The sequence below is a fragment of the Heterocephalus glaber genome, unplaced genomic scaffold (assembly GCF_053883595.1).
Source record: "Heterocephalus glaber isolate CG9 unplaced genomic scaffold, H.glaber_assembly_v1.0 deba00001118, whole genome shotgun sequence".
Lineage (NCBI taxonomy): Eukaryota > Metazoa > Chordata > Mammalia > Rodentia > Bathyergidae > Heterocephalus > Heterocephalus glaber.
In genome coordinates, this window is record NW_028258196.1 from 1,565,376 (window position 1) to 1,590,821 (window position 25,446).

At 37.8% G+C, this 25,446-nt stretch overlaps 1 long non-coding RNA gene across 1 annotated transcript; it reads right to left on the minus strand.

The window, feature by feature from the left end:
- Nucleotides 1–403: 403 nt before the first annotated feature.
- Nucleotides 404–21,131, minus strand: LOC147828376 (uncharacterized). The gene is made up of 3 exons (XR_015450908.1): nt 20,760–21,131; nt 16,382–16,428; nt 404–2,172 (listed from the first exon to the last, which is right to left on the minus strand). It is a non-coding gene; the product is annotated as an uncharacterized LOC147828376 (long non-coding RNA).
- Nucleotides 21,132–25,446: the final 4,315 nt, after the last annotated feature.

Genomic DNA, 25,446 nt, shown 5'->3' on the forward strand with positions numbered 1-25,446 from the left:
TTCTTATTTTTTCCCCATTCCTAGCCCTCCCTTCACCCCCTCCACCCTTCCCTATTTACAAAGACTTTATTTCCATTTTTTCCATTTCTCATCATTTTTCCTTTCCCTTCTTTCCTTTCCCCTGCCCTTCCCACTACCCCTACCCCTTTGGACCTTTTCTCCCTATTTTACATTATCGATTATTCATTCTAATCATTGGTACATTTTAGGTAGACAATATAATGACATTCATCATTGGAAATTTGCACCTTTACATAGTCTCTCTTGGTTCTTATTTTTCACCCTTGCCCAGCCCTCCCTTCAACCCCTCCATTCCTCCCTATTTACAAAGATTTTGTTCCTAATTTTCCATTTTCTCATATTAATCCCATTCCCTTCCATCCTTTCCCCTACCCCTCCCACTTCCTTCCCCTTTGCCCCTTTTCTTCCTATTTCACATTATCTGTTATACATTTAGTCCTTATTTACACTTTCAGTTTCTCACACCAGAGAAACTATTCGGTATTTACACATGTGTGTCCTATTTATTTCACTTAAGAGTATCACCTCAATGTGCATCCACTTAGGTATAAATGCCTCTAATTTCTCATTTTTTATGGCTGAGAAGTACTCCATTTTATAAAAAAAACCCACATTTTCTTTATCCAGTCTCCAGTTGATGGGCATTTGGGCTGTTTCCAAGTTTTAGCCATTACAAACTGTGCCGCTATAAACATGGGTGAGCATATATCACTGTGGTATGATTCTTTTAATTCTTTGGGGAAGATCCCCAGCAGGGGAATAGCTGGGTCAAATGGGACTTCCAGTCCTAGTTCTTTGAGGTATCTCCATACTGATTTCCACAGTGCTTGCACCAGTCGACACTCCCACCAGCAGTGGAGCAGGGTTCCTCTTTCCCCACAGCCTCACCAGCATTTGTTATTGGTTGATTTCATGATAGCAGCCATTCTTTCTGGAGTGAAGTGGAATCTCAGTGTTGTTTTCATTTGTATCTCTCGAATGACCAGTGATGTTGAACATTTTTTCATGTGTTTATTTGCTATTTCTACTTCTGCAAAGCTTTTCTTAAAAGCTACTATAGGCACAATTTGATCTTAAAATAGCTACTTTTGGCTTTAAGAGGTAAGCTAAGAACATGTATAATTTTACACTGACTAAAACACACATTTATAGCAACCAACAATCTTTGATGGCACTTAGCAAATGATAACAAAGAATGTTCCTTGGCAATACAGTAAATAAATACAAATGTCTTCTTTAGAATACTCAAGATTAGATTTTTTTTTTTCCTCCTACAAATGTCTTCAGACTCCTTTACTCATTGCCCTGTCTCCCATCCAGGAGAAAAAAGAATTTTATTGCTAGGACAATTGCCATAACCCCTGGAGAACAAGACATCTGCCTGCAAGTTTGTAAAATGTAGTCTTGTAAAATAAATTACTAAAAGTATCAATCAGGGCATACAGCACAGAGTGAAAAAAGGATTCAAAGGGCATAACGTGTTATAAGAGAAACTCATATACAATGTATTTATTTCTGAATGAATCATTTACAGGAAACTAATCATTGGTGAAACATTTAAGCTTTTTAAAAAGCAAAGAATTCAGGTTTAGAAATAAGTGTCCACGAATAGGTTCTCATTTGAATAATCTATATTATTTCATATTTGGATCATATACAATGTTATAGTGACCATTTCTTTAAGTTAAACATTTTGGATGTGATGGACTAATTTGAACATTGTTATTTACATTTGGTGCATTTAAAAATATTTTTGAAATTTACATTTGAAATTTACATTTAAAAACATGAAAATTTTGTGTCTAAGGACATGAAGATTGGGATGAAAAAGGCTCTTGCTGGTGATTCTCATTTCTGAGAACTTGAAGAGAAAGTGGAGGGCGTGCTGTCTGGAAGAAAAGGGACTTGTAGTCTGGGCTGCTCCTCTGCTCACCAACCAGGCAACTCAGGCTAGCCGCAGGACCCCTCTGAGCATGCTGTGGTCACTATCAGCTGAAGAACAGTCTCCAGAGCATTTCTTCTTCAAATGTCTTGTGGTGCTGGCCCCTAGTTTGATTTTCACAGTGTGCCACACATTAGCAGTATCCAGGAAGCCAGACCAAGAGCAGGCAAGCCCCTTTGACGGGTCCAGACACTAGGGGTCAGTTGCTCCTGAAATACAGTGTGAAAACTTGTGTATATCATAGTCTGAGCTGCTATCCAACACCCAGGCTCCTAGACACCCGTGCTGAGTGGAATCATTGAGGATATTAAAATGACAAACATCTGCCTCACCTTAATAGTTATTAACTTGAATGTGATCACAGAAACTACATTTTTAGTAAGTTTCTTCAAGTGATCTAGATAATCAGTCATGTTTAAAACCATTCGTCAAGATGACTAATCCCTTCTTATGTGTTTAAAATTACTAGGTTTTTTTTTTTTGTTTTTTTTTTTTTGGTACCAGGGATCGAACTCGGGTCCTTGAGCTTGTGCAGCAGGCAGCGAAACCACTGAGCTAAATCCCTGGCCCGCTAGGTCATATTTTTATTATGGACAGCTTACCTGCCATTGCACTTTGAATGTTCTATTATTACCTACGTGAGTTAAAAGAATGACTCAGTCTGCTTAATCTTTCTTAAATGAGTAGAAAACATAGTCTACTGTAGTGAAAGCTGCTCATACGTTCCCCAACATTTTATCATGAAAAAATTCAAACATACAGAAAAGTTTAAAGGATTACACATTTATGTATAAACATAAAATTAAATACTGTACATATATTTTATATAGTTATATAGTTATATAATTGTACATATACAGCTAGAGTTCTTCCACCTAAGTTGCATGCTTAACATGTTACTTCTACACTTGTCTTATCACATATCTATCCATTCATCAACTTATCTTATTTTTTTATGTATTTCCAGTAAGTTGCAGACATTATTATACTTCATTCCTAAATAATTCTGCTTGCATATTACTAAATAGGGTTAAATTTTGTGAAGTATTAAATTTGAGATCAAATTTTCACACTATTAAATGATCTAAAATTATCTTAAGTATAGCATTCAATTAGCTTTAACAAATGCATGTTCCTGTGTAGCATAAACCTTATCTAACTATATAAATTCTGTTTGTTTGGTTTTTTTTTTTTGGTAACAGGGATTGAACTCCGGTCCTTGAGCTTGCGCAGCAGGCAGCGAAACCACTGAGCTAAATCCCCGGCCCCTCTAAATATAAATTCTGAGTGACACCCTAGAAACACCATAGATTACTCTTGATTATTCTAGAACTTCCTGATATAAAAATCACATACCATGCACTCTTTTGTGTCTGGCTTCTTTCACTCAGCATATGCTTTTGAAATTCATACATGTTGCATATTTCAGTAGTTTATTCTTTTTTGTTGCTGAAAAGCACAATATTGGATAAATTTACCAAGGTCTACTCCTTCCTGGTGGTGGACACTAGGGTTGTTTCCAATTTGGGGCTGTTATAAATAAAGCTGTTATAAAAGTCTGATTAAAATTTTGAAAAATATTTGAATTTCCCTTGGGTAACTACCAGGGTGTGGAATTGTTGGGTCATAAGAAACTGACAGGCTGATCCCCAAAGCAGTTGTACAATTTTACATCCCCACCAAACATGTGTGTGTCTCAGTAGCTCCACATTCTGACCAGTGTTTGTCAGTCTAAATTTGAGCCATTCTGGTGCATGTATAATGGTCATTATTATAGTTTAAATTTGCATTTCCTTTGTTAATAATGATCTAAGCAATTTTGTGTGCATGTAATCGGCTATTTGTATATTTTTCTTTGTGAAGTTACTGTTCAAAATTTAAATTGGATTGTTTATAATTTTGAGCAGCATACATTCTATATATACTCTGCATGCACATTCTTTGTCAGGTAAATATTTTATAAATATTTTCTCTTATCTATGGCTTACCTTTTCTTTGTTAGTATCTTTTCATAAAGAAGAATTTAAATTCTTGTATCATGTTTTCTTCTATTTTTCATGATTTGTGTCCTAAGAAACTTTTACCTATCTCAAGTTAAAAAAAATTACCCTGTACTTCTTAAAATATTTTAAAGTTCTAGCTCTTACATTTAGTGCATGATCGAGCTGGAGTTGACTTTTGTGTATGGTATGATACAGAATCAAGGTTCATCCCCACAGTATGAAAATCCAGTTCCTTCCTCTATTGTATCACTTGGGTGCATCTATCAAAACTTAATGGTCATAAATGTGGAGCTCTCTCTGTTCTGCTGTATATTTATCTGTCTGTGTCTATCTGTACATCAACACTATACTATCTTGGTTGCAGTCTTATAATTAAGTCATAAAATCAAACAGAAGTCCTCCAAATATGCGCTTCCTCTTCAAGATCTGTTAGATATTCTAGGTTCTTTGCATTTCATACAAATTTTAGAGTCAAAATTTATTCATATACTTGAAAGCATGTATCCAAGCAGAGTTCCTAGCCTCCAAGCAATGTTTTATTCACTTGTGTCTCTGGGCAGATTGAGATCTCAGGATCACTGATCCTATCATGGGGTCAAATTTTCTTCCCATTTGTACAAAATCCTGTGGTATACGCCCTCTACAAACCAGCCATTGTCCTTGGCTGTGGCTCTGCACTCTTAGGTCTAGATTAACTAACCATGTTCTATCATGTCATAAACAACCAGCCACAACCAAGTAGCCCATTATTTACTTTAACTAAAACAGAGTGAATTCAAATGCCAAACATTTGACTGTTAAATAACAAAGATTGTAGCTTGTTTGCAAGTTCAAACAGAATTGTCAATTTCTAAAACATTCAGGAAGGTCCATTAAAATATTCTCAAACTAAACATGAAGAAAACATTTCATTCAGAATTGCTAAACTAAGTTTAAAAAAAAAGATTTCTATGAAGAATAGCTTACTATGTTTTAAATATTCTTTCTGCAGGGTGTCATAGAGTGATACTTCCCAGAGCCAAGCTATTTTACCCATGGTATGGTAATTAATAACAACAGGGTGGCAAAGCTTCTCTTTTTAAATTCTAGTCAATTCTACCTAGTCCCAAAGATTTTTTCCTCTATCTTGAGAAAATGGTTTACAGAAAGAAAGAATAACTTCTGGAAGGGAAAAGGGCAAAAGAAGTCTTTCTTACAAAATTAAATCTTCTTCAGCAGAGACAGGCATGTTCTTAACATATTCACAGAAGTATCCCCTCCAGGTATGTTGCAAAAGCCATGAAAATAATAATTGTGGCTAAGTGCACTACATTGACAGTCAATATTGTATTTTTCAAGCTTGCACTCATTATTCTTTATAGTATTCATGCTTTTTGTGAAAGATCAAAAGATTTACATATCATATGGAGTGCTTTAGGGAATAACTTGCTGAGTACTTTAAATGCACAATGTTCTGCAGCCTCTTAAATACGGATTTCACTTCTCTCTTCTTTGTGATAAAGAAATAACAAGATAGAACTAGATGTTTTTTCTTAATATAATAAAATGTCTATTTTTAAATATAAGATGAAAGTTTGATATTTTTATCTGCAATTCCAAACACAATCTTGTGGTCCAAAATAATAAATTATAGCTTTTCTTTAATATGCGTATTGAAAAAAATCCATATAACCCAACTCCAAAAGACTCTCAAGCAATCCAATACATAAACATGCCACAACTTTCATTGGAGTTATTCAATAATAGAACTGATCCATCTGCCTGAAGATGTCGATATGTAGCCTTTCTGGAAACCAAGAATGTGACTCTATGACATTTATTCTACAAAGCTTTAGATAAAATGTGTAGGAAAAGCTACCAACAATCATTTTCTTGGTTCATACCAACAATAATCGATAAGGAGAACGTTTTTAAGTGGAAGGAATCTGGTTTACTGTCTCCGAACTTCTTTTACCTGAGATGACCAAATAGGAGGTTGCAGGATTTACCATTTGGATTCTCCATGAATTGATTGACATTTCTTCCACTCATAATAGTACCATTAACAAGTGGTTATGGACATGGACAAAACCAGCTGAAAGAGATTCCTCAAACAACTGCTTTTAAGAAAAGCATGAGAATGTTCTGAAATCAGTTATACCAATGTGATACACACAGAAGACAGGTTCTCTACTACTCACAAGAGTATTAGTGATTAAATGATTTATGTGTACTTCTTTCCAGCGTTGCATGCGTGTTAATTTATGTCAGTTTGCTGCACCAACACAATTTATCCATATTGTTGACTTCAATACCCAGCTTTTTTTTGTTGTTAATAGACTCCTTACTCCTCTTGCTCTTGTAATATGTACATTCAACTGAGAAGTGAATAGGCAACACCTGAAGCAGAAGAAGAGAGGAAAGATCCTACGAGGGGTTAGGAGAGGAGTCCTGGCTCTGTTTCCATAGAATACCATGAAATGGACTGGACTTTGATGCTGTCTAGTCTAGCCAAATGCCCAGTAAATCTTCAGTACATCTCCCACATGTGGTGGAAGCACAATGTCGAGTGGCTGATCCCAAGTACCTGCTTTGGTGTATAGGTAAAATAATGTCACTCCTCTTTAGCCCAGGACACAAGTGTGTACACACATGTTCCATTCTCAGTCAGTTGCAGTGCTTTCCTGACACAGCATCAATTCTGGTGGAGGACCAAAGATGTAAGGCAGGATTAGTTATCAACAAACCTTTTTTCCTGAAAAGCTTGTTCTTCCTACTGTGTGGGGGGGGGAACACTGGGGAAACTGGAAAGCATATTTATTGGAGCATTTCATTTTACTGGAGAATAAGCTGAATGAAAACTGTTCTTTAATGAAGCAGAACAGTGTAGAGCATTCTGATTAAATATTTGCTCAGATAATATTTTCTTACTCTGAAGCTGTGACTGGCAAGAGAGACAGATTGCTAGTAGCAGTGAACCCTGTGGTTGTTTGAAGAAAGGCTCCATGTATCCAAAGATAGCACTGAAATAAAGTCTGATAGCTTATGTCACGGGACCATATTCAGGTTGCCAGAGACAATCACCTTCAGCCTGGAAATTCCTGGCTGTGACTCCACCTTCTGCCTCTCAGAGTGCCACGGGACAAAGGATATGGAAACTACAAGACAAAGCACATGTGAAAGTGGCATCCAAATCAGCTTCAGCTTCAGAAACAATACTTCAAAACACTTGAGCAATAATTGCAGCTTTTAAACCCATATCTACACTTATATAAAGAAAGGAAAATTGTGTGGGTAATAATCCTAAAGTAAAGAAGCTAAAACATGATAAAGGTAATGTTCAGAAAGAATATTATACATATACAACAAAAGAAATAAGTTTTTTAGGGGGGAAATTTCGTTTTTATGAAAGGGAAGAGGAGACTAAGAACATCACAAAGCTGAGTGAAATACTGGTTTTCCCAATCAGATTGTTAGAATCATTTATACCCAGTGGTGGTGATATGCTGCTGTTGACCTTGGACAACGATAAAATCTTGTGGAGGGGAATCTAGCAATACATATCAAAAACTGATAAAGTAGACTTAGAAATTCCTCCTGTATTACACCAAAAAAAATCAATAGGAAAAAACATAAATATGCATTAAAATGTTTTTGCTTTGTTCACAACAGCTGAAAATTAGAAATAACTTGAATATTAAGAACAGGGGGTGGACTACAAATATATGATATGCTCACAATTATCAGGTGAAGAACATATAACAGAGCAATATTTTTTATGTTCTTGATTTTATAAAATTTGTGTTAAATATGTCCAGACACAAAAGTAATGGTGATTACCTCAGGTAACAGGTTTATAAGAATTTATTATAAGCCCAAGCCCATTTTATGAGAACAAAAGCTATCAAGCTAATGTCATTTTTTGGACAAAGAAAAAAGCAACACATTTTACTTTAAAATAAAAATATTTTTGAACTTCCAGGAAGATGGTGGAGCAGTAAACAGCAACAAATCAATCTCTCCAAGATTCAGAATCCAGACACTGGAAAATATCAATCTGAGGAAGAAAAGAAGGAGGGGTGGATCCCTGGAACCCAGAAAAAATCTGAAGGAAACATTGGAGCACACAGAGAAAGTGAAGAGATAGCACACCCTGAAGGAAAAGGAGGGGCAACCTGCACTCTCTCCCCAGCTCCCTGCTCAGGGCATGAGAGAGGAGGGTGGAATCAACAGAAACACAGTGAGGATGAGTGATTCCGAAGGCCTCCAGGGAGAAATGCATGAGTCGAATGGAGCAGTGCATGCTGTGCACTGTAACAGCTGGTGAGTGAGTACAGTCCAACTGACTGCTGTGTCTCCTGGAGACTGTGTTTGACCAGATGAAACCAGGGAGCTATCAACTGAGCCCAGGATTCAGAGCAGCCACAGTTTGACTCCAGCCAGGCCTCCCACTGTTGAAATGCCACAGTGACTGGGCGAGGGATAACTTCAGGAGATGTCCAGGGCCAGAGAGCAAAGGTCAGGCTGGCAAGAGACACCTAGAGTGTTGTAGGCTGAACAACTTGGGCCACAACTCCACAATCAGAAGCCAGGATCAGCCTGAACTTCTGTAAAGTTGAAAGCATCAGAATCAGGACCCCCACCCTAACCCTACTACACACTTGCTGGGATCATCCATCATGAACCTGGGCTCTGTCTGCTTCCACTGTATACCAGTGGCAGCAGAGTCATGCCCTGAATTGGACACCACCACAAAACTGTAGACACCAGAAGATAATCACCGGCTTGAAATCACAGAGAAATCTCTTTTTACCTTTGCTTTCTTTTACTTTTTTCTTGATTTTTTTGTTTTTTCTCACAAGTGTGAACACTATTTTTCAGTTAGTTTTGTTTTGTTTTATTAATTCTTCTTCCCTCTTTTTTCCCTTCTGCTTCTTCACCAGTTTCCCCAGCTTGAATAATCTTCCCCAGTCCTTCAGCCTTGCTTCTAATCTCTTTTGCTTCTTTTATCCTCTATTTTTTCCTCTTATTCCTTTCAAATTTTCTCCCTGAAGGATAAAATTGCTCTACTGAGGGATATTTATGTATATAATTTTCTGATTTGTTTTAGATTTTGTTTTATAACTATAAATCTTATACCAATGGTTAAAGGTGGCAAATTAACAGTTACTACAGTTTGTCAGTTTCTAGACTGTGCTTGATGCTATTGTTGTTACTGATTATGCTACTTTAGCCAAGGTGACATAGTAATTGTGATCAGTTGTTCTTTCTTATACACCAATACTGAGACTGCTAGGGTCATACCCAATACCATGGTCCAGTACCAAAGAACTGGGAGCTAGGCCAAATAGGCAGCAACCTCTCATCCCTAATAAATTAAAGAGGCAGGATCCTGGAATGGACTCAAAAATTAGCTACACCTAGAAAACATGTCTGAAAAGTAGTTATTTTCTAAAGTGGTCTCAATACTAGTGATAAAGCTATACACCCTAAATAATTTACAGGTATAAACATAGAAAATGAGAAAGCATGGAAGCAAGATCCAACTCTAGATCTCCAGCTCACCCAAGGCAAACTCAAGGCTCACTGAGGTAGAAGAAATCAAAAGCCACCCATATGAACTTTCTGAAATGGTAGCAGTGGAAGTAACAAAGCAGATAAATGTTTTCTAGAGAAACATAAATCAGAAATAATCACACAGATAACTCAGGAGATGATGACCATAATGAAGGACATGGTTAGCAAATCTAAAGAAGATACAGATAGGAAAATACAGAAGCTTAGGAAAGTGACGGAAGCCATGCCTAACATAGGAAAGAACTGGATTCCATAATACAGATTCAAACAGACATCTAGAAGATTAAAAATTATATTGAAAATATATGCAGTACAGTCATCCAATGTGAAGATAGAATATCTGATCTAGAAGACAGGTTTGCAATTAGTGATCATCAAATAAAAGAATTCTTTAAAACAACAGGGGATCATGAAAAATCAACCCAATAGCTGCTAGATGATGCAAAGAAGAATAACATAAAATTAATTGGAATCAAAGTAAAATCAGAAGATACAACAAGGACATAAAAAAACTGTTCACAGAAGGAATAGCAGAAAACTTTCCAAGCATGGAAAAAGAATTTGACATCCAGATAAGTGAGGCTATAAAACTCCAATTAGCCATGATCAAAAATGGGTATCTAAAATGAATAGACACTTCTCAGATGAGGAAATGCAAATGATCAATAAATATATTAAAAAATGCTCAACATCATTGGTTATTTGTGGTTTTTTAGACTTCATATTTTATTATGTAAAATCACTTTAAAGGAGATGGCATTTTTTAAATTCATTAAGTTTATTGGTACATTTTAGGTACACATTATGATCACATTCATCATTGGGAATTTGTGCCTGTACATGATATATCTTGGTTCTTGTTTTTCCCCATTCCTCTTCCCTTCCTTCCACCCCCTACACCCCTCCCTATTTACAAAAGCTTTGTTTCCATTTTTTCCTTCTTTTCTCATATTTTTTCTTTCCTTTCTTTCCTTTCCCCTACTTCCCCTCCCTACTTCCCCTTCCCCTTTGGACCTTTTCTTCCCATTTCACATTATCTAGTATACATTTTGGTCCTCATTTACTTTTAGTTTCTCATACCAGAGAAACTATTCGGTATTTACACGTATGTCCTATTTATTTCACTTAAGAGGATGGCCTCAATATGCATCCATTTAGCTGTAAATGTCTCTAGTTTCTCGTTCTTTATGGCTGAGTAGTACTCCCTTTTATAAAGCGCGTGCGTACACACACACACACACACACACACACACACACACATCTTCTTTATCCAGTCACCAGTTGATGGGCATTTGGACTGTTCCAAGATTTGGCTATCACAAAATGTGCCAATATAAACATGGGTGTGCATATATTGCTGTGGTATGATGCTTTTAATTCTTTTGGGAAGATCCCCAGCAGGGGAATAGGTGGGTCAAATGGGACCTCTAATCCTAATTTTTGAGGAATCTCCAAACTGATTTCCACAGTGGTTGCACCAGTCTATATTCCTACCAACAGTGGAGAAGGGTTACTTTTTCCCCCACAACCCCACCAGCATTTGTTACTGGTTGATTTCATGATAGCAGCCATTCTTTCTGGAGTGAGGTGGAATCTCTGCATTGTTTTAATTTGCATCTCTCAAATGATTAATGACATTGAATAGTTTTTCATATGCTTATTTGTGGTTTCTACTTCTTCATCTGACAATGTCTGTTCATTTCAGATGCCCATTTTTGGATTGGGTCTTCATCATTGGTTAGTTGAGAAAAGCAAATTAAAACAACACTGAGATTCCATTCCAGAAAGAATGGCTATCATCAAGAAATCAACCAATAACAAATACTGGTGAGGCTGTGGGAAAAAACAATGCTTCTCCATTGCTGGTGGGAGTGTAAACTGATACAACCAATATGGAAATCAATATGGAGAGTCCTCAAGAAACTAAAACTCTCTAGTTTGAGCCAGCTATTCCCTTTCTAGGTATCTTCCCAAAAGAGTATCACAGTGCATCATACCGCAGCGATATATGCACACCCATGTTTATAGCAGCACAATTTATAATAACTAAGTTTTGGAAATAGCGCAGATGTCCACTGATGGATGAATGGTAAAGAAAATGTTGTATTTATATACAGTGGAGTACTACGCTGCCATAAAGAAGGGTAAGCTTAAGGTATTTTTAGATAAATAGATGCACCTTGAGAACATGAGAAATAAATTGAACACACACATTTAAATATTCCATTGTCTCTCTGATGTGAGAAAGCCAAAGTGTAAATAAGGACAAAAATGGATGATAGACATTGGCAAGTAGGAAGAATTTGTTCAAATGGGAAGGGGAACAAGGGAGGGGGAGGGAGAAGGGAAGGGAGGAAATAGAGTAAAACAGAATGGAAGGAAAACAATAGAAACAAAATTTTGTAAAGGGAGAGAGGAAGAAGGATTGAAAGGAAGGGAAGGGAATGGAAAAAAAAGAATGAAGATATAACATGTACAAGTGCAAATTCCCTTTGATGAATGTGATCACTATGTACGTCAAAAGTCTACTAATAAAATTAATTTTAAAAAAATGAAAATATGCTTGCTCAATATCAAATTCTATACTTACTACATAAATTAATACTTAAATGACCTTATTATATACTTTATAAAATAAAAAATTTGACAGAAGGTAGCTATGTTGGACCGAATCCAGTCATAGAGGGCAGAATTGGGTTCACTGAAGCAGAAATGGATTATCACACTGTAGAGAAAGAGTGGAATGAATGAAGAAACAGATTCTAGGCTAAGTTCCTAGTGACAGCCTCAATGCAGTGGAGTTCTTAATTCTTCTGTTCTTCTTCAGTTCTGTATTAATGTCTTTGACAAACACATTTGATTGGTGAAACAAAATTATACCTGAGTCCCTAGGAAATGTAATTTTGATATTTCTAGTTTGTGCAGCACAGAAAAGCACATAAAAAGGAGGCTGAAATTTGAGTGCCCCAATCCACCATGCTTACACAATGGATAAGAAGAGCGTTACTCAATTGCCGAGCAAGTCCTATTATTATTGTTCCAAACTGCTCCCAGTTTCCCCTCACGTGCTGCCATGGTGGCATCCAGAATGTCCCACAACTTGGTGTGTTGCAGACTTAGCTGCCAGTGATGGGCTTCTGGGAAATGATTGGATCGTGCAGGCTCTGCCTTCATCAGTGGATTAATCTATTGATAAGTTTGTAGCTCAGTGGGCTTATGTGGAGGTGGGGCCAATTGGCAAAGCAGGTCACTGGGGATGTGGCCTTGAAGGGTGCATTTTGTCCTTGGATCCTTCCTCCCTGGCTCTTTCCCTCTCCTCTCTGCTTCCTGACCATTGTGAGATGAGCACTCTGCTCTGCTACACCATCCCCACCATTATGTTCCAAACAGGCTGAGAAGCAATGGAGCCAGCTGACCATGAACTGACACCTTTGAAACTGTGAGCCAAAATAATCCTTTAATCTTTTTAAAATTAATTTTATTGGTACATTTTAGGTATTCAATATAATGACATTCATCATTGGAAATTTGCACCTTTACATAATCTCTCTTGGTTCTTATTTTTAATAATCCTTTAATCTTTAAGGTAAATTTTCTCAGGTATTTCATCACAGCAATGGACAGCTGACTCACACATACACCAAAGTTGATGAAGGGAGAGAAGTGTAGTTAATGGACTGAATATATCTAAAAGCCACGCAGATCAGTAAGAAGAGTGGGTTAGTTTGTTCATTACCCTTGTCTTTATATCTCAGCTTATTTAAATAAATTTTTAAGTGTTAATGAGATATCTTTTTATAAATTGAACTCCTTAATATATATGTCATGAACTTTGAAAACATTTTTAAAATTCAAAACCAATTTTCTTTGTTAGTAGCCTTTAATTAAAATTGGTATTTTGGCTAAATAATTAACTTTCTAAGTAGAATAGTAATAGAAACTTATTTCATAGATTTTTCTGAGTTCTCCTTTGCAGGGTATTTTCAGAACACAGTATACATACTCTTCACATGTTTTTCTTTTAGCTTTTTAACATGTGTATTTGTGTATCTGCTCTGGATCTTCCCTTGCATTGATGACGTTTTGTTGCCTTCTCCATTTTCTCTGCTAGAAAAATAGTGGTCAGCCTTCCAGACTCAACTCAAATCCACCTCTTCTGAAAAGGGTTCCCAAATCTTTATTTCCCCTCACATCTCATGCTGTCACTACCAGACACTTTCACAATATTCATTGTGAATTAAATACCCATGCCTGTAGGCTCCTTCACTCTGAGAACAATCAGAGACCAGGTCTCAGGCACGTGACCACCCCAGGAGACTGGGGAGTGGGTATGGTGGTAAACTGGTTGGGAATGAGGAAGGGGGATCCTCCAAAGGAAAAGAGGGTGCTGTCTTCAGATGAAGGAGGAGGAAATTCAGTAAATGTTTACTGCACAATGGAATCCTAACCAGACTTCGAAGGCACTGCACTGAGTGGGGGAAAATTTAGTTGCAAAGCTTAAGTACTGTGTGATTCCATTTACACAAATTCTCAACATTTATTTTCAAAATGGCAAAATTACAGAGGCAGAAAACAGATTAGTGGCTGTCAAAGATGAGGGATGGAAGTAGGAAAAGCGGGTGTGTGTAACTATAAAAGTATAGCATGAAAACCTTTGTGGTGAGCCAATAGTTTTGTATGTCAATTATGATGCTTTCACAGTCTTTACCTGCAGATCAAAATTCTGAAGAAAAGAAAATCTGATTCAAGGTAATCATATTCACTGAGCCACGTGGTATCCTTGTGTGTAAATTAGAGGTAGATATTCTCAGACTAGAAAGACTCCACCAACTCAGAAATACGACGCTTATATACCTTTCTTGGAGAAAATGATTCGACAATTAAATCTCTTATTATGAGATTAAACAAAATTTGTAAGTTAGAATGGAGATGCTGTGGTAAAATGGCAGTTATAGTATAGTATTAATTTTCATTTATCAAATGCATTAATTTGATATGTTTTTAGTGATCAGAATCTCATTATAAACATGAGTATTATAGAAATAATAACATAAAAACCAGGATGTTAAGGGAGAGATGAGAGCATATGTAAGAATACGCATGTCCTCTTATTTCACAGGAAAGTTTAATTGATAATGTCTAATGTGAACACATATAACTCCAGTTCAAAATTTATTATAATATTATCTCAAAACCAAGGATATCATTTGAAAAACACCAAATCTTATGGTGAAAAAAATGTTCAAATGTCAGTAGTTCCTAAAGTCTCTTTATTCTGCCATTAAATTAAGAAAAACTTATATGTAGTTTGATTTTGTTGTATAAATAAATTCTAGATTATGGTCTCACTTTTGTTGGGGGGGTAGTTTATTCCTAGAGCCAGGGTCTTACTAGGTTGCTCAGGCTGGCCTCAAACTTCTGGGCTCAAGCAATCCTCCTGCTTCATCCTCTGGAATATCTGGGAATATAGGAGCAATTCACTCTCCCTAGATTCTCTCTCTCTCTCCCCGCTTCACTCCCTGCTTAGGTGTGCATATACACAGAAAGATAATTGAATATGTTTATCTAATATAATCTTAATATTATTTCTGAGTGATTTAATCTGCAGTTATTTTTAAATATTCAGAATTATTCTTCAAAGTCAGGTGCTTTTTATGCATATATTTTATTTCTTATTTGAAAATACTTATAGCAAACATGTCACTAAGTTCATAGCCAGTTTTTGTTGTTGTTGTTTTTTGGTACCGGGGACATAGTTTTTCTAGGTCATAGATCTGTAATTTTACTTCTTTGTATTTTAATAATTTTGAATTTTCAAAAATAAGATACCTATGATTTTACTTTAAAAAGTAAGATCCAGCAAAGGCAGGCTTTCAATACCTGAAATTTAGTATTGAACTTAAGGCTAGATAAGAAACAACAGCTCAGGAGGACCAAAAGACCAAGAAGAACTAGGATTTATTTTTAGGGTTTTTTTCTCTGCATTACCCTAAACCTCTTAACATTTTTCTTTTCTTAGTAGTTGAACTACATGCTGACAGATTGATTACATGATTACCATCTCAAAGGCCTGGATTTTTATCCAATGGTGTGGTGCTGGATGATTGCTCAACTCTGTTGACTTGAAGGGATAACTGTGAGTGCAGCATTTACATGATGTGTTAGTCAGCTTTCCATCACTGTGACAAATACCTGAGATCATCATCTTATAAGAAGGAAAGGTTTATTTTGGCTCACAGTTTCAGAAGTTTCAGTCCATGTTTGCATGATCCCATTGCCTTTGGGCCTGTGGCAAGGCAGAACATCATGGCAGAAGCAGGTAGCAGAGGAGGGCTGTTCACCTCATGACCAGTGATAGAAGAGAGACAGAAAGGTAACATCCCATGGTCCCTTTTCTAGGGCACACCTCAGTGAACTAAGACCTCTCACAAGGCCCATCTCCTAACCACCTACTAAGAACACCATGCTGAGGACAAGATTTTAACATATGGGACCTTTGCAGGCTATTCCAGACTGAAACTATAGCATGAGGTAGCATTTGATGTCCTTATAAGACAATGGATGGGTCTCCATCTCAAATGGAAGCCTGTCTAGGACTGGGAGGTTAAGGAAGGAGGTGGGGAACAAGCTAAAAGTATCTTGGAGCTTAGCAGGGAAATTTGATCACAGAGTAAAATTCAGAGCAAAAAGTCTACTTCACACACTGCTTAGGAGGAGTGGGTATCATGGCTCCTGAGTGTAAAAATGCTAATTTCTAATCAATCCCTGTGGCTTGAAACCAAAGCCAGTACATTATAATGAGCTTCCTATGCAGTGCTGATGCTAACTCTAAATGGCCCAGGACTTCCAAAGACCCTACCTTTCGTTTGGCTCGAGTTCATTTGCAGATCTGTGTGGGTTCTCCACCTAGACAAAGATAGAGAGAATCAGGGCCTTGGCCACCTGTAGCCAACATCACTGTGAGGCACACATGCCAAGACCGGGGTCCAGAGGCAAAGGGGGCTGGAGCTGCAGACCAGAGCTGTCCTTTCTGAGAATCAAATTATGGCTCAGAGGAGCAGCTGCTAATCAGAATAGCTAACATTTATTGAGTACTTAATGTGGACCTGGAACTGCACTAAATATTTGACATTCATTATCTTACTTAATCCTCGTGATCTCTATTATCCTCATTTTATAGATGAGGAAATTCAGAATTAGAGAAGTCAAGAAACTTGGCCAAGGTCATGTGGTCACATAGCTGTGTAGCAAGAGTCCAAACCCAGGCGGGACTGTCCCATATAGTGTACACCCTTATCAGTACCTGGTGGCAGGGAGGCTACATAAAACAAGAGCTGACAAACTTCAACAAAGAAAAGCAGACTGTCTTTATAAAACAAAGGACAACTTCCTTTATATATTATAGTCAGATGTAGTAATATCAAAAATGAACCCTAAATTGAAAATAACAATAATAATGCCTGTTATACATCCACATCCAGCCACTTTAAAACCCCTCTCTGCTCACAGCCACAGTGAAGCAGGCAGACCTCTCCCAGCACACATTCTCCCCTGGCATCCTGCCTCGTCACAGCCCAGAGGCAATAATGCCAAGAGGTCACGAGGTGAAATCTCTGGAACTGTGAGCCCAAATAAAGCTTTCTTCCTTATAAGGTGATTTTCTCAGGTGTTTTGTCACGGTGATGGAAAAGCTGAGTAACACATAAAAGATACATATGAGCTAGATTATTCAACTTACAAAAGAGTCTGAACATGTCAGGCTATCTTTCAACACAGAATGCCTTTCATTTCACTTTGTACCCTAGAAGTTCAGAAATTAACGACTTTAAGAATAACCTGCTTTTCTCTTTCAGCGAGCCTGTCTCTCAAGCCAGCCCATGCTATGGCATCCTCTTATGATATTTTCTAATACAAATGTCTTCAAATCCCAAACTCTGTAATCCTGGTGTAATTCATTCTACAGGAGACATTTCCAGCTCCTGAAATTACACTCAGCTCTTTCTTGTCATATCTGTACAAGATACATGAGCAGGTGTGATTCATTATTTCAAGACAACCTCAGCAGCAAGGTCGTGAGGATACTTGTTTGATTTCACTAACCAGTAATGAAAAGTATCAGAAGTGGGTAGCACGGATCTGTCCAGGGATCTGAAGTCTATGTCCTTACACACACACACACACACACACACACACACACACACGTGCACGCGCGCGGGCACCCATATGCATACCAACTCTCTACAGCTCCACTCTTGTCCTTTCTCACACATTGGCTATATCTGTCCTGTTTCTTTGAAGAAAGTATTCTGTCACCTTAAAAAATAGATATTTGTAAGACTGCTGTCCCAGAAGATAGGGTCTCATATCTTAGAAGGATTCTAACTTAAAACCATTGCATTTAAAGTCAAAATCTTAGTAGGAAATTACTAAATATATGTCAAAAAAGAGAAACAGTAAGAATTGCTTCATCAAAGAGAATGCAAAGCAAATGAAAATAAAGAGTGGTGTTTAATGAGCCGCAAATCTAAATAGTTGTTTGTTTGTTTTTTATTCTGAGAAACACGAAACGCAACCTAGGGATTTCCAGTTACATCTTGCTCAATTTGTTTAAGTCAAAATTCTTCAGTGGGAAACAGAAAGATGGATCTTTTGCAAATGAGAAGGGCACTGAGAGATGGAGAGAGGAGGGGAAGAGAAGCGGAAGTAAAAACAATTAAGATGTGTTAGGTACACATACCAAGGTACTGCAAATGTAGAGTTCTTTTTTTTGGTACAAGGGATTGAACTCGGGTCCTTGTGCTTGTGAGGCAGGCGGTGGCATCACTGAGCTAAATCCCCGCCTGCAAATGTGTACTAGTAAAAATAATTTTTAAATTCTTTGAAAGAATTTAAGATGATGTAAGTATAAAACTGTCATCTCCTAAAATGCATTTGTGCTTTCCAGAATCTTCCTCTTGTGCACACATAGCCCCTTTGAAGGAGCTCCATCTGGGCACCCAGGAGCTGCTGTTAAACATGGGCACTGCAACCCATCTGTAAGCTCACTGCCAGGGCACCAGTGCTGCCAGGTGCCAGCCCTCTTAGCTGGTGACCGTGGTCACCTGCAAACACAAATTAACTTGAAAATACTGAAATCTATCATTCCACACCTTGTACACAAGTCCAACTCAACAGCAAAACTCCAAAATATAATCCACTATTATTTTTTACACAAAATGCATATGATACTCAACAAAAATTATTCCAAGAGCACTATGGTTTTAAAACTCCAATTTCTTGACTCCATATCTCTCAGACACAAGCTCAACTCTGACTTAAAGTTTCATGTTCTTTGGACAGGGTCAGAATTTTGATATCTTATTTACTCTGTATGCAAAAACTCCCCCCTCAGTGTGTGTTTGACATGCTTTCTGGAAGGCAGTAGTTGGTGGGCAGCAGTAGATGAACACTTCAAACATATTGAGTCTATGAAAAATTTCCTTAGTTCTTCCCATTACTCATAATAACTAGAATCACAAGAAAGGGTACATATAAGAATCACTGCAAGCTGAAAGTATCTAAATGCTTTCAAAATTTAACACACAAGTTTAGGGGGCCAAATGCTATTGCAATATTCTAGCAGTTAAGTCCTTGAAAGTGCTTTTACTCCATTCACCATGAGAAACAATTCATCTGAGCTGATTTACATGACTGAGGAAGAAAACGAATCTCATCTCCATTTATATTACTACATTGACTCATGTCTTCTAATGACTCACTGGCCAGTGAAACTCAACTAACCAAGTAACTAATCTGCTGTAATTGTCAAAGTAGTTGTGTGTGACATCACACCTATGGTTTAAAACAAAAAGAATGTAGAAATTAAGTTCTTAGATTGTTGTTTAGAACTTAGAAAATAAATAAATTTATCTTGCTACTTCATTTTTTTTATTCTGTTGAAAATGTGACACATGTGCATCGTAACAGAGAAACAGAACCAAACAGGACCAAAAGGATTCGGAGTAAAATCTTGATCTCCAGTCACCTCCCTCCCGTTGCCACAGTTAGCCGCTGGTGGGGGGCTCCTGTGCATTGGCCCAGAGGGAGACTAGGTAGAGCTGATCACATATTCGCATATGTATATGTTTCTAACACAAGCGATAGCACACCGTACACATGATTCTACACCTCCCTTTCTGCCTTTAGTGTGTCTTGGAGGTTAGCCTATTCCTATATGGGTGAGGCCAAGTCACCCTTGGCAGCTGCACAGTAGTCTATGGATACAGGACCGATGGTCTATGCCGCATTTTTAGTCATTTGCTACAGTGAATTTGAAAAACACACTACAGTGAATATCCTTCCACAAATGGCTTTATGTGTTTATATATTTGTTACATAAATTCCTAAAATAAATTTATTACTCAAAAACATGTTTAACAGGAAAATTTTGACATTAATTGTTTCAACCAAAAAAGACAAATTGTTCAAAGAAAAAGGAATCAAGAGTCTTACCTTTCTTCATAAAGAGAATTCAGAAATGAAAGTCTCTTTCAAGAAATAGAGATTTGGGGTTGGGATTTTTGTGAGCAATGTTGGAAGGTCAGAAAGAGGAACAGAATAATTTCTATCATTTGAGGCCTAGTCACTCATTAAGACCTCCCGGAGAAGCGCTATCAGAAACAGTAAGCCACCAAGCAGTCTCTTCCTTAGAGCTTCCTCTCCCTCATCACCTCTACCGCACGCTGCCATGAAGTGGCTTAAATGATATATGCTATTATATACATATAAAGGTTTTTCTTTTCTTTTCTAGATCACAAACAGTGATCTGGGCAAAGAGAAGTCCTGCATCCAGATCTGAGACTTCTTCTTCCTCAAGGGTATCCCTGAAGCCTCGAAAAGAGATAAGGAGAAATTAGACTATCTGACATGTTTCCCCCTTGGGAGGCAACTCTGCAGGCAGAACCAAACTTTCCCTTCAACACACACTGTCACTGTGAAGCCCTACCAGCTTAGCTGAGAATCCCCCAAATTTCAAGGTAGAACCTGAATAAAAGAAAGGTCTGGGTGAGAATAATGTTTGCATGAGATAAAATGTAAAACCCCATCTATTCTTCCCCTTCATACACACACAAAAATAATTAAAAGTACCTAGCCCATTTTTCTAGCCACTTGTCAAAACCCTGAGAGGGACTTTTTGTCTTGCCCTCTACGCTGATGCTGGCTTCCTCTGAGGCAATTCAGGACAGCATTCGGCTTACCTCGCATGTCACTGAAATGCAGGCTCTGAAAAGCATCCTGAAGATGACATCGTGGGAGGAGGACCGACGTTCTGCACAGTGCAGGAGGGACAGGGAGGCAGGCGCAGGAGGAGGTGGCCGGGGGTGCTGATGCAAATGCACTCCCCGGGGGCTTATTTGCTGGCACACGGAGTGGACACCCAGCCATCTGAATCCGGGCCAGCGAGGTTGGCACATCTTCCACTGGCAGAGCGGAGCCCGGCGCAGTGTCCCGCTGCTGCTGCTGGCAAGGCTACAGCTGTCTTTCTTCATCCACTCCCGCCACTGTGGCGGCACACTCAACAGGTGTTGCCAGGGACACCGTGTGTTTGGCAGCTGTCAGCTTTCAGTGATCATCTCCCTAGCATAGCCCCGTGTGCTCTCCTACTCAGCTCCTCCTACTCAACCCTCTGCTGCAGCACCATTTGGGCTTTGCAGAGGGCAGAGTCAGCAGAGCTGTGGAGGGACAAGGTGGGCCAAGGATTCCTACCAGATACAGGGGTTGACCCAACGGTCCCTTCTTATTCCTCTTTCGGGGGTCAGCTGCTTCTTCTCCCATATTTCTATTAGTGCATATTGGTTAGACAGATCAGCGGCTTTCATTTTGGCAGATAGGTACATGCACAAAACAGACTTTAATCATTTCCCTATTCCCCCTTCCTTCCCTCCTCCGCAGCTTTACATCTTTGGAGGGATTCGATGTGTACATTGTGTTTTGATCGTATTTATGCCCCATTGCCAGCCTGTACACCGTCCCTACCCCACTTCTTTCCTTCCTCTGGTCTAATAGTAGTCTCCCTTCTTCTTGCTTTTTTCAGTACATGTTTTCAATACATAATAAATACACTTACCATGAGAAACTGGTATGTATGTGTGTGTGTGTATAGATAGATAGATAGATAGATAGATAGATAGATAGATCTCACAAATTAACCCTTTCTACTTCCCGTTCCCATCCTCTTCCTCCCAGTTCCCCCATACCTAAGTTCCCTTTCCATCTCTACAAAGTGTATCTTCCCATTTCCTATCATCTATCTTTTATTTTGCTCTTGAAATCATTTATACTTTGACTTTCTCATATAATAGAAACCATGCAATGTTTTAATCTTGTGTCTGATTTATTGCACTTAGCATTATGGTCTCAAAGTTCATCCATTTTCCTACAAGTGACTCAAATTTATTCTTTTTTATGGATGAGCAGTATTTCATAATATATAATACACCACATTTTCTTTGTTCATTCATCTTTTGATGAGCATATAGGCCACTTCCAAAATTTAGCTATTGTGAAATGTGCTGCTACATACATGGATGTACATAGGTCTCTGTAATATGATGTCTTCAACACTTTTTTTTAACTGTATATCCTTTTATTGGTACATTTTAGGTGTACAATATAATGACATTCATCATTGGAAATTTGCACCATTACATAATCCCTTGGTTCTTATTTTTCCCCCTTCCCCTGCCCTCCCTTCAACCCCTCCATCCCTCCCTATTTACAAAGACTTTGTTTCCATTTTTCCATTTTCTCATATTAATTCCATTCCCTTCTTGCCTTTCCCCTGCCCCTTCCCCATTGCCCCTTTTCTCCCTATTTCATATTATCTATTATACCTTTTAGTCCTTATTTACACTTTCAGTTTCCCACACTAGAGAAACTATTTGGTATTTACATGTGTGTGCTATTTATTTCACTTAAGAGTATGGCCTCAATGTGCATCCAATTAGCTATAAATGTCTCTAATTTCTCATTTTTTTATGGCTGAGTAGTACTCCATTTCATAAAAAAACACACACACACACATTTTCTTTATCCAGTCTCCAGCTGATGGGCATTTGGGCTGTTTCCAAGTTTTAGCTATTACAAACTGTGCTGTTATGAACATGGGTGTGAACATGGGTGCACATATATCACTGTGGTATGATTCTTTTAATTCTTTGGGGGGAGATACCCAGCAGGGGAATAGCTGGGTCAAATGGGACTTCTGGTACTAGTTCTTTGAGGTATCTCCATACTGATTTCCACAGTGCTTGCACCAGTCTGCACTCCCACCAGCAGTGGAGCAGGGTTCCTCTTTCCCCACAGCCCTGTCAGCATTTGTTATTGGTTGATTTCATGATAGCAGCCATTCTTTCTGGGGTGAGGTGGAATCTCAGCGTTGTTTTCATTTGCATCTCTCGAATGACCAGTAATGTTGAACATTTTTTCATATGTTTATTTGCTATTTCTACTTCTTTGTCTGAGAAATGTCTGTTCATTTCAGATGCCCATTTTTGGATTGGGTCTTTAAATTTGGGCGGTCTGATTTTTTAAAGTTCTTTATAGATTCAAGATAGTAGACCTTTGTCTGAGGGACCGCTGGTGAAAATTTTTTCCCACATTGTGGGTTGTCTCTTCACACTGCTGGTGGTTTCTCTTGCTGTGCAGAAGCCTTTTAATAAGAAGAGATCCCATTTGTTGATTGTTTGTGCTAGTTCATGGGTGACTGAGGTTTTGTTCATAAAATCTTTTCCTACACCAATGTCTTCAAGAGTTCTACCTAACCTCTGTTCCAGCCGGTTCAGAGTGTCTATTTTAATATTTAGATCTTTAATCCATTTTGATTTTAGTTTAGTGCATGGTGAGAGATATAGGTCTAGTTTTAGTCTCTGGCAAGTTGAAACCTAATTTTTCCAGCACCATTTATTAAAGAGGCTATCTTTCCTCCAGTGAGGGTGTTTGACTCCGTTATCAAAGATGAGATGGCTGAGTGTGTCTAGCGTTGTTTCTGCATCTTCTAATCTGTTCCACTGGTCCTCAAGTCTGTTTCTTTGCCAGTACCATGCTGTTTTTATCACAATAGTTTTGTAGTACAGTTTTAAGTTGGAGATTGTGATGCCTCCTGCCATGTCTCTGTTACCTAGAATTTCTTTTGCTATTCTGGGCCTCTTCTTGTCCCAAATGAATTTTTGGATTGTTTTCCCAAGGTCCATGAAGTATGCTGCTGGGATTTCCATTGGGATTGCATTGAATCTATATAGCAATTTTGGAAGTATGGCCCTTTTCACTATGTAGATCCTTCCTACCCAGGAGCAAGGGCTGTCTTTCCATTTTCTGATATTGTCTTCAATCTCTCTTTTCAGAGTGCCATAGTTTTCAGAGAAGAGGTGTTTGATTTCTTTTGATAGGTTAATTCCTAGGTGTTTCATTTTTTTGGATGCTATTGTGAAAGGAATTGTTTGCCCTATTTCTCTCTCAGTGAGTCTGTTGTTCATGTAGAGGAAAGCTATTGATTTTTGTGTGTTGATCTTGTATCCAGCTACTTTACTGAATTTGGTTATTAAGTCTAGAAGACTTTTGGTGGAGTTCTTGGGGTCTTCTACATACAGTACCGTGCCATCAGCAAATAATGACAATTCAACTTCTTCATTTCCTATCTTTATTCCTTTTATTTCTTTCTCTTGTCCAATTGCTATGGCTAATGTTTCCAAAACTATATTGAACAAGAGTGGTGATAGTGGACATCCTTGTCTTGTTCCTGATTTTAGTGTGAAGGATTTCAGTTTTTGACCATTTAGTATGATACTGGCTGTTGGTTTTTCATAGATGGCTTTTATCAGATTGAGGTAGAGACTGTCTATTCCAATTTTTTGTAGGGTTTTTATCATAAATGCATGTTGGATTTTGTCAAATGCTTTTTCTGCATCTATTGGGATGATCATATGTTTTAACTCTTTTGGGAAGAGGTATAGGTAGGTAGGATGGGATTCCTATTTTTAGTTTTTTAAGAAAATTCCATTCTCATCTCCACAGTGGTTGTACTAGTTACATTCCAACCAACAATGTAGAAAGGTTCTTTTCCCCTACAACCTCACCGGCATTTGTTGTTTTTTAAGTTCTTGATGATAGCTGTTTTTACTGGAGTTAAGATGGAATCTTGTTTTGATTTTCATTTCTCTATTAATCAATGATGCTGGAAATTTTTTCATGTTCTTACTGGCCATTTGTACTTCTTCTTTTGAGAAGTGGCTTACTATCTAGGCCTTTGATCCATTAGATTTGGTTTTATTACAGTGAGAATGTGGGTCTATATTCATTCTTGTACATGTATATAACCAGTTTTTCCAGCACTATTTGTTAAAGAGGCTTTTTTCCAACATATGTTTTAGTCCCTTTGCCAAAATTCAAATGGCTGAATGTGCCTGACATTGTTTCTGTATCCTCAATTCTGTGCCACTGATCCACGTGTCTGTTTTATGCTGGTACCATGCTGTTTTTATTATTGTAGCTTTGAAGTACAGCTTGAAATCTGATATTGTGATGCCTCCTGCTTTGCTTTTTTGGCTTAGGATTGCTTTGGCTATTTTGGATCCTTTCTGGTTCCATGTATATTTTAGAATTTTTTTCTAGTTCTGTGAAGAATATTGTTACTATTTTGATTGGAATTACATTAAATCTTTATATCATTTTTGAGAATATGGCCATTTTTTTCCTTAAATTCTTTTATTGGTACATTTTAGGTATACAATATGTTTACATTTACAGAATATGGCCATTTTGACAATATTTGTTCTTCCTATCCAGGAAAAGGTGATTTTTTTTATTTTCTGATGTCCTGTTGACCTCTTTTTTAGAGTACATTGGACCCTTGACTTATGAACTCAATTTGTTCTCAAGGGCTGGTTG